The 9,745-nt window shown below is 40.3% G+C and overlaps 1 long non-coding RNA gene and 1 pseudogene across 1 annotated transcript; both read right to left on the reverse strand.

The window, feature by feature from the left end:
• Positions 1 to 1,612: 1,612 nt before the first annotated feature.
• On the reverse strand, positions 1,613 to 6,096 carry LOC120249397 (annotated as a pseudogene).
• Positions 6,097 to 6,260: 164 nt separating this feature from the next.
• On the reverse strand, positions 6,261 to 6,949 carry LOC120249634. Its single transcript, XR_005532864.1, has 3 exons — positions 6,703 to 6,949; positions 6,485 to 6,589; positions 6,261 to 6,353 (listed from the first exon to the last, which is right to left on the reverse strand). It is a non-coding gene; the product is annotated as an uncharacterized LOC120249634 (long non-coding RNA).
• Between the last annotated feature and the right edge of the window lie 2,796 nt (positions 6,950 to 9,745).

Genomic DNA, 9,745 nt, shown 5'->3' on the forward strand with positions numbered 1-9,745 from the left:
AGACTATGTCGATCAAGAGAGCAGGAGGGTGGGGTATTCTTAATTTACAAACCTTTAACACTCGCCCCTCTTGGGCAAAATGGTGGTGAAGATTGCCTCGGGATTCACCAGGTGTGGGGAGGCATTATTCATGAAAATTATTTCCTTTCTTCCCAATGTGGAACCTTTATCACAAGCAAAGCAGTAGGCGATCTTTCTTTTGGAATGGCATCTTACATGCCTCCCACGCTTTTAGGAAAAATTTATCCTCTCTGTATGCATGTAGGCGACCACACTTTTTGGTTAGAAAAAGCGGGTTGAGGGACGGCGCTCCTAGCAGACATTTGGCCCAATCATGCTCCATCTTGTCCAATTTAAGGATGTCACGATCGAGATTTTTATCCCTTAGTCGGGATAGATTTTCCTTTGTGTGACTCACGATTGGAGCAGACTTTTGTCGATAACACCTGCTATGGCGCTTATCCAATGGGATGGATGAAAAAGCGTTGGACTCTCACCGCCAAATAGAGCGATTCGGTGTTAAAGCCTTTTATAATTTCTTGAATGATGGAGGTCTTGATTGTAACAAAACACCCATCGATTACGAGGGGTTTGCCCAAAAATCAATCTTTTCAGTAGTTGCTTGGGCTAACAAGATTCTGACACTCGAGAACTTAGCTCCTGCGTAGATGTAATTACGCTTCATTCTACCACTTGTGTGTTGTGTCATCGCGGTAGAAACAGCGATCATCTCCTCCTCTTTTGCCCTTTTTCCCTGCATATTTGGAGCTACTTTGGTCAGCTCTTTGGGATTTTTTATCTTCCTAGGTCTCTCAAGGACCTTTGAGGAGGCTGGAGGCGAGGTTGCCTAAAACTCGCCTGTGGGACTTGCTTGTGAGAGCTATCATAGCATATCTGGACTGAAAGAAATGCTCGCATTTTCAATTCTATTTGTCTCCCATTTGTCTCCATTATCCTAAAAATTATATGCATGTTAATTTCTTGGTTCAATCGCGACTCTGAGTCAAAGAAGGCGAGCTTGATGAGCCGATGTCCAAGATCAAGAGGGAGCCTCGGATTTCTGAGCTCAAGAGACTCCGGGGCGGTTCACCCCGTCGTCGCGGACCCTCCCCTCTGGCGAGATCTAGCTCGTGGTCTTTGTTTTGTAGCCCCTAAAAGGTTCCTCCTTTTAGGGTTTTTCTTCTGTCGACTTTTGCTTTTGTTGTTCTCTTCCCTTACCACCTCGGTGGTTATCCTATGTAGAGCTTCGACTCCACTTCATTGTTGATGTTTGTGGTTTATCCAGGCTTTTTCACAACAAAGACCCAGACTAGCACTAACAAGAACTGCTCATACCACGAGGAGTGATATTGCAGTCACAAAGCAAGATATTAGTTACAGCAGGCAGCAGATGAAAGAAAGAAAAATAAAAATAAGGCACAAGTACAACGCTCACAAAAACAGTAGTGGGAAGCCCAAGCGCAGCAAAGGCCGCATGATATTGATTTCTTCTTATTGAGAGAGTACGTACATTATTAATCAATACACAAGCAGACTGATGCACATTAGCTAACTAAAACATATATATATATATATATATATATTATTGATGTGACTAGCTGGCGGCATTGGCTCAGACCATAGGGTAGCCCTGTCCCTTTGGCCTTGTCGGGGGTAGGGCAGGGGCAGAGGCAAGGGGCAGAAGCAAGCTCAAGGTAGATGATAAAAGCCGACTTGCCCTGCCTCCCTGAGATAACGGACATCTACCATTCATGAGCTTCAACAATTTCCTACACACAAAGCAGACTGATGCCCCTCCTCCGACAGCTCACTACCATTTCCAAACATTTGAGACAGCAATTCCTCTGGCACTCCACTACCCATGTGTGTTATCCTGCAAGGTGAGAGGGCCAGCCACGCGTTAGTAAAATTCAGAAAAACCAATAAAGCTCAAGAGAAATGCTACACTTGGCACATTGGTACAAGCACTATGCATGCATGCATGAATGAATGGCAAACGAAAAAGGCAATTGTAAATTGTTTTTGCTGACTTGCCAAGTGTCTGTGGACTATCAAACTATATTAATACCTGCAAGACCCGGCCAGTGGAACAAATAGCTATTGAAAAAACAATATCAAATGCTAAAAATTTCGCCAAGTCAATCAATTAGTAAGCCAGGGTTGTGGTGAAGCACTTGGCCCCCCATTGAACTCATAAGCACTGCAAAGAAGCATGTTAATGGTACCTGAGCTCCAGATGCACTAGATGGAGATCTTTTTCCCAGATGATCTTTATTTATTTCAGAAGTGATTTCAACCAGACCTCCATTTTGGAGAGTACTTCACAGACACCACCACAGGAAATCAGCAAGGATCTGTTGAAGCCTCAGATTATCCCCATAAAGGCCTTCAGTCATGAATTTATCTGATAGACTGTTAACTATTCGAACACCCTTTTTCATTGCTCGCAATCATGACTTGACTCACAGCAGTAATCAAGACATCCTGTGGAATGAACTCCACCATTTCTAAACCCAAAACAGCTGCAGATAATGAGACAAGAGAACGTTATCAGCATACAAAAATAATGATCATTTTTAAAGTTAAACGAAATAAGAACATCTGTTGGAAGAAAAATTGGCATGGTAAAGGATCAGTAACATCTACAAACTTGATCACATGGATGTAATTCTGGCATAAACAGAGTACCCTGAAATAGAAGAATATAGGTTAATTGAATTCTTCTGGTTTTTGTATGGAATAAAATCAAGTAACAGAAATGACTTCCATAAACATGCTGAAAGCACATTGATTGAAGGACCAGCAGAGCAAATTGCCAGAAAAATTTTTATGAGAAGGAAGATATGAGATTATCATAAAGAAGGACCTCCAGCACTCTAATCAATCAAGCAGAAACCACCTCTCGGATCAGACTATCCACTGTTTCAGTGCAAGCTCGATGCACCAAGGGCTCTTATTCTCAGATTTCGGATCAGTTTATGTAGTGTGATCAGTCTTTTGAGTAAGAGGATACGATACCTGTCTGTAATGTTTTCAAGCTCCAGGTCATCAAGAATTCTGTTAACCTGCTGGTGGCACCTCCCCTCGGAAGTCAATAGCTCTTTTTGCTCCTCAGATAAATCAGTGCCCTCAATCATTTTTCGGAAATAATGTATTCCAGAAAGAGGATTTCTTATTTCATGCCTGATATACAACAAAGCTTTCAGTTTCTTCATGGCTGTTTGCTCTGACAGCTGCTGGACATGGAGAACCTGTTGCAGACTCCTGACTAGCAGTATGCAAGAAGCAAAACACTCCGGTGACTATACCTTCTGCATCCACTTTCTTGGTCACCGAGAGAAGGCATTCCACATGCTTACCACTACGACTGATAAAATCAAAGGGAGTCTTTTCTGTTTCTTGGCCTGCTATGGCATTGTTAATGACCACACTAAGATTCACAAATGCATCTTGGTTCTTTAAACGACAACAGGCTGCACTGCTCCCTGAAAACCCTCACCCAACAGCATCCTATCTATCACTTCATCCCTCTTCCATCCAGACAACTTAGCCATGGCTGGATTCCACCTCGAACACCAGCCAAACTCATCTGCACCAAATATAGGTGGGATCAGCGGGCTAGGATTTTGTACTATAGCTTTGTAATCTCCTTCAATCCGAATAAATTTGTCCATGACCATCTTTTGACCAGTCATATCTTGAGCCACAAAGCACCTCCAACTGCATTCTCATTGATGTCGCGGCTTGCACAAGCATTGACAATCAAGATAACAGGACCATCATCTCTCCGAAGGCCATGAGTTTTCATCTGAAATTGCACATTCTGCTTTTCCTTCCCTAACCATGTATGATACATAAGATAATTAGGTACCAGCTTAAATTTACAAGTTTGTAAATTGAATTAAGCTCAGCCCCTATATCATGTAAATTGTAAAATAAATGAATGAAGGACCACAAATAGAAATTGGAAGTCAAGGAACCAAGTAAATGGAGATGGAGCACAATACTTACCCTGCAATGCCAAAAAGCATCTCCTTGACAACTTCCACTGAAGAATCTTCTACAAGGGACAGCAAAATGCTTCCCTATGGCTTCATCTACCGAGAGACCCGTTAATTCAGCAATTTTCAGGTTCCACCCATTTATGAATCCATTGACATCCACCGCCAAGATTGGCACGGTCGCTGTCTCAATCAACCGTACCATTTCATTGGTCACCGCTTGCAATTCTACCATTTCTTCAATTCTAAGGTCACTGATTCGAGCATCCAGTGATGCCTTCCTCTTGGAATTCTCAGAATCATTGAAAGTCCCTCGCAGTATAAGCTGCAAGGAATGAATAGCATCCATCTCATAGTCCTTCCAGGAACACTCCTCATCTTTACGGCTTCAAGGAACGCTTTGAATGAAGACCTTGGGTGCATTCTCTTCCCATCATCTTTATCCAAGGGATCATGCTTTGCACCTCCCCATCGGATTTCAGCAGCGGTATGAGATCTAAACCAAAAACATGATGTCTTTGGAAGTAATTCTGGCAGCTGCCATCCCACAAACTACATCACCAAGGGTTAGAGCAGCAGGATATCCAGCATCACGCAGACTGTCAGTGCTCAAACCTGTAGAATCCATATGATTCTCTTCAAGCCAGTAGGCAAATGTCTCTAATCTCAGTTTCAGTTGGGGTCAAGCCAAGCCTCCAAATCTCATTTTTTCGTACAAAAAGGGCAGCACCATCACATTTCACTAGATCCATAACATTTGGACTCTGTGTCATGATGCCTCACAGGTGTAGCATCTCTGAGCAACATGTCACACAGCAGTGTCTGGGTTTTTCAGGATGTTCTTCTCGCGGAGCTGATTCTCTAAATCAAATTCCTTGTTGACATGGATGGCAAACACCTGCATCAAGAATTCACAGGCAGTACCTTAAGGGAAGGGAACAAACCTTGGGCTTTCATGATGGCAAACAACAAGGCCCCAAAGTCTCTTCCTCTTTTGCTGCTGGGACTGTCCAGACTCCAAGTTCTCACATTCCTCCTCCCCTTCATTCACCACCACTGCCATAACCAGAGATGCTATAGAGTTCATGTTCTCCATATACTGCAAGTGACAACTGTGAGGGGCTCTAAGTGTAGAACCACAGAAGGTCAGATCAGAAGGCAGCTTCTCGTCTTGATAAATCTTTATAGGCCTCGCACGACAATCACAAATCATCCGGATCTTGCTCTTCAGGAAAAGGAATCTAGCAGCCTGGGGAATATCTGTAGCTGGATAATGCAGGCCTTGGTAAGACTCCAATCCCGGCTTTGTGATTTCTCGAAAGACCTCTCCATGGTCATCTTCATGGAACCTATAAACCATTACCCTGTCATAGCCAGTGAGTTCAAAGACTTCTTCAATCACTGTTTCACAAAGTCTCTCTATACTACCACCAGGCAATGATTGCAACCGGGCTATTGCTTTAGCAGCGAGCTTTATATGATTGAAGGGCCCCGCAGCGGTCATGGGCAACTCAGAAGGCTTCACTGGCTCAAAATCAACAATCAAACAAGCAGTCACCCGATGGATGATTGCATAGAAGGGCTTACCAGATGTTTTACAGTGGACTAAAATAGGATTGAGAAGAGAGACCTCCGGGTAACCTAAGGCCTTCTGCAGTGCTGCAGTACTAGGAGAAGTAAAAATGCTCCTCACATCAGTTCCGATACCAAGCGTAAGGTGTTCTCCTACGCTTGGCACAGCATGGCTGACCATGGTGAGCATCTCCGGGGAATTCTCAGAGTAAGCTATGACCTTAAATGTCTTCTCATCAAGGGCTAACAAGCAGCCAAACGGCTGGATTAGCTTCCCTTTCTGAATGTGCTGTAGGGTATGCAGTGACTTTCTCCGACTTCTTGGGGGTCAGGAGATGATCCCTTGTGTGCCACAATTGACTGGGAATAATCAAACGAGGTGCCGAACTCTTTCCAAACTCTGCATCAAGTTTGGCATCTACCGTTGTCTGGGCTATGATTCTAGCGCTGTGTCTACTTCTGTTGGAACTAGCAGAAGAATTTGCAGGTCGAGAGGAAGACATTGTTTGTTGAGGACAATCAAAGAAAAACTGAAATACTGGAACTAGGAAAGAGATGATGTTTTGAAACAAGTTTTATTTCACACTAAGAAGAAGTGGCAACAGCCGGGATAAACAATAGAATCAGAAAGCTAATGAAGGAAGTTAGCAAGGAGACAATTTGAACAAAAGGCCAAAGAGGAAGGCTGCAGCTCGAGGAATAGAATAAAAAGGAGCAGCAAAGTTAGAATTCATATATTTCACAGGATCAGAGTGCACTGACACAACCAAGCATCATCAACTGCGAATGGGTGTACATGAAAATCAGAAATGTTAAGAAGTATACTGAAGCAGAAATTGCAAAACATATGATCAATCAAAGGGCTGGCATATAAAAGAGAGAGAAGCATGATTACAACAACAACAACTCACCGGTCAGGCAAGATAACGCTCGATCAACGACTGTGGAAGAGCTAATCACAGAAAGGTTAGAGCTTTTTGATGCAAGGGTGTAAGGAACTTCAATCGTTGGAAGACCTGTGCGTCAAAAACCACCTTTTTTTCATCAACAGCGCAAGTACAAGAATGAAAAGTAGTCTAAATCCCCCTAAAACGCAGAAGAAAGCCAAGATGAGAAGAAACACAAATACCTCAAAAGAGTCCAGTAGAGGCAGAACCGAAGAACGACACAACCCACCACAAGTTCGAAGAGCTTTTCAAAGGGCAAAACAATCTTAAAAAGAGCCACCTGAAATTCCATTCTAGAAAACAAACACTGGTTTTTGCAGCAAAGGCCAAAACAAAGATAGACGGAATGGAGTGGTGGATCAAAGAAAGAGAAAGAGCAGGTGCAAAGCTACGAAACTCTAGTGTATGAGAAAGAGAGTAAAAGAGACAGTTTAGGAATGAATCCCGACCCCACTCTTGCCTCCTTGAGAAAAATTAAATTAAGGGAAATAGGAACCGTGATACTAAAGGAAACAAGATCAAACACCGTCAAAGCCCTCGCAAAGCATTCGATCGGCGAAAAAGGATGTCGGGACCACGGGTATGGCCTGGCGAATTGTGGAAGGTGTGGGTGAGGGCGCTGGCGCTGGCGCTGGCGCAGAGGAGTGGGCAAACAGGCACCTCCTCCTCCGATGCCCGATGAATTCACTGCCCAGCCGACAAAATCCATCACAAAACAGCAGTTTTTTATGCCAGCACCACCACCAACACCAACACCAACAATATAATACTCTGCACCAATTAAAAACAAAGCCCACTTGAGATGCGATTTATTTTCCCAGGCCCTCGCCTCGATTGATTGATTTTTTTTTTTTAATTATAAATTAATCCACCCACTTCAATTCTTCCGCTATTGCTTCTTGTACTTGTTGGAGCTGTTGATGACAGCTTGAGAGGGAGAACGGAGAGCTGAAACAAAAAGAGAAAGACAGGAGATGAAAGTGAGATCATTGGACATGGTAGCCACACACACACACACACACACACACACACACACACACAGAGCATACAAGGGACGACTGCCATGTAATATTTTTACGAACAGAAGATGGGCCAACGAGGACCGACAGGTAGTTCCGAAAAGAAAATCAGGATAACAAAGGATTAATCCGTTGAGCAACAGTAGTATCCAGGAAACAAAGTAAATATAAAACAACAATCAAAATTGTTAGTATTTCTATTTCGTGTGAATTAATGTATCGAATGAACCTGTCAAGAGAGGTGAATATAATTACTTATGAGTTAATTTTTAACAATAATTTGAACCTTCATTATTCTGCATGTACCGAGAAAATTCATATTAGTATTTTTAATTAATTATTTATTTATTTATTTATGTCTTTTTGATAGGAGAGATTATTAACTGACTGAGAAATTCAGCATGATGCGGGAAAGGAAGAGGGCCTGGAGGAGGCCCATAAGGTTAATGATAAAAAGGAACAGGTGAGACAGTAGCAGCAGATGGGATCACAAGCATGCCAGGCCATTTAGGGATAAAAAGGACTGCTGTTCACGTGCAAAACCATATGCCCCCGTCAGCTCTCTACTCCCATCACTATCATTTCCATCACGACCCTCCCAAAGTACACTACACACATCATCAGACCACCGACTCACACCCGACTCCACTTCCATCTCCATTTTCATTTTCCATTTCATTTTATCTTTCTGCTGGTATTCTGTTTTTCCAAAAACATTTATATTTTTACTGACCTGATGAACATATCACCGCCATTGTCTCCCGCTCATACAATATTGATATATATATATATATATATATATATATATATATTATCAAGCTTGCGTCCTTTGTATTTACTACCTTTATATATATATATATATATTGGCGGGAAGATAAGCGCATGTTATCACATTATTATTCCATTAATCCGTCCAAAGGTCTCGATTAGACAGCCACCAATTTGAGACTTTCTGTAGGCACTGCCATGAAAGTAGCTGCAAATCCAATCACATGTGGGGTTATCCTTTCCCCAAGACCTTTGTTATAGTAAAATAAAAATACTACTATATATGGTTGGGAACGCAAAGATGGTCCCCAGCACTTGCAGTAACTGTTCATACTTTATCCAGCACTGAGCACAAACCACCATGTCATGATACTCAAACTAATGACTGGATTCACTAATAAGACTTAATTTATGAATACTGATATTTAAAAATAATAATCAAAATCATGAATATATTAAAAGAAACATCATGCAACACCACTAAAAGAAATTTTATTAAAACAAAAGAAAAGAAAAAGAAAAACCAGTATTAACTACTAAAAGTTATTAGTATGATTAATTACAGCAATCCTGCATTGGTAACAGTTAAGTGGTCAAGACGCTTAACTATAAGAGACGTTTGGTTCACAATGATAATGCTCCCGCATAGTAATCGAGATTACCATAGTAATATGATCAGAGAATATTATATATCTAGAGAATGTGTAGTAATGTAGAGATTACCATGTTTGGTTAAAAATTTATAGTACTGGTAATCTTTCATTACCATGATTGGTTAGTCGTAGTAATCACCTCGATGTTAATCTATCGAAATTTACCAGAAATACCCTTACATATAAAATTTTTGAAAAATATAATTTAAAATCCTTTAGAATAAATAAATAATTAAATTATAATATTAGTATCTTTAAATAATAAAATACGCTGTATTTCTCAAAATACTCTCGTGTATATCATATAATTTAAAGTATTTAAATAAATAAATAATCTAAGAATTATATTATCAAAAGTATACAATTTTTAAATACCTTTCGTGTTACCAAAAATACCCCTAAGTATAAAAGAAAATTTGAACAACTTAATTTCAAGTATTTAGATAAATAAATAATTAAATTATAATATCATTATGACAATAAAATACCACTTTTTGTATTTACCAAAATATACCCCTAATGTATAAAATTTGACTTAATTTAAAGTATTTAAATAAATAAATAATTAAGGTTATATTATAAAAGATAATTTTTCTTTCACATACATATCTTTGTACTTTATCAAAATATCCCCAGCGTATAAAAATTCGACTTAATTTTAAAGTATTTAAATAAATAATTAATTAAATTATAATATTAAAAATAATAAAAGGGAAGAAATATAAAACTAGAGAGTGTATTAATGAGATTAAGATTAAATGAGTGTGCTGTAATTGGAAAGAAAA

Source organism: Dioscorea cayenensis, chromosome 19, assembly GCF_009730915.1.
Source record: "Dioscorea cayenensis subsp. rotundata cultivar TDr96_F1 chromosome 19, TDr96_F1_v2_PseudoChromosome.rev07_lg8_w22 25.fasta, whole genome shotgun sequence".
NCBI classification, from domain to species: Eukaryota; Viridiplantae; Streptophyta; class Magnoliopsida; order Dioscoreales; family Dioscoreaceae; genus Dioscorea; species Dioscorea cayenensis.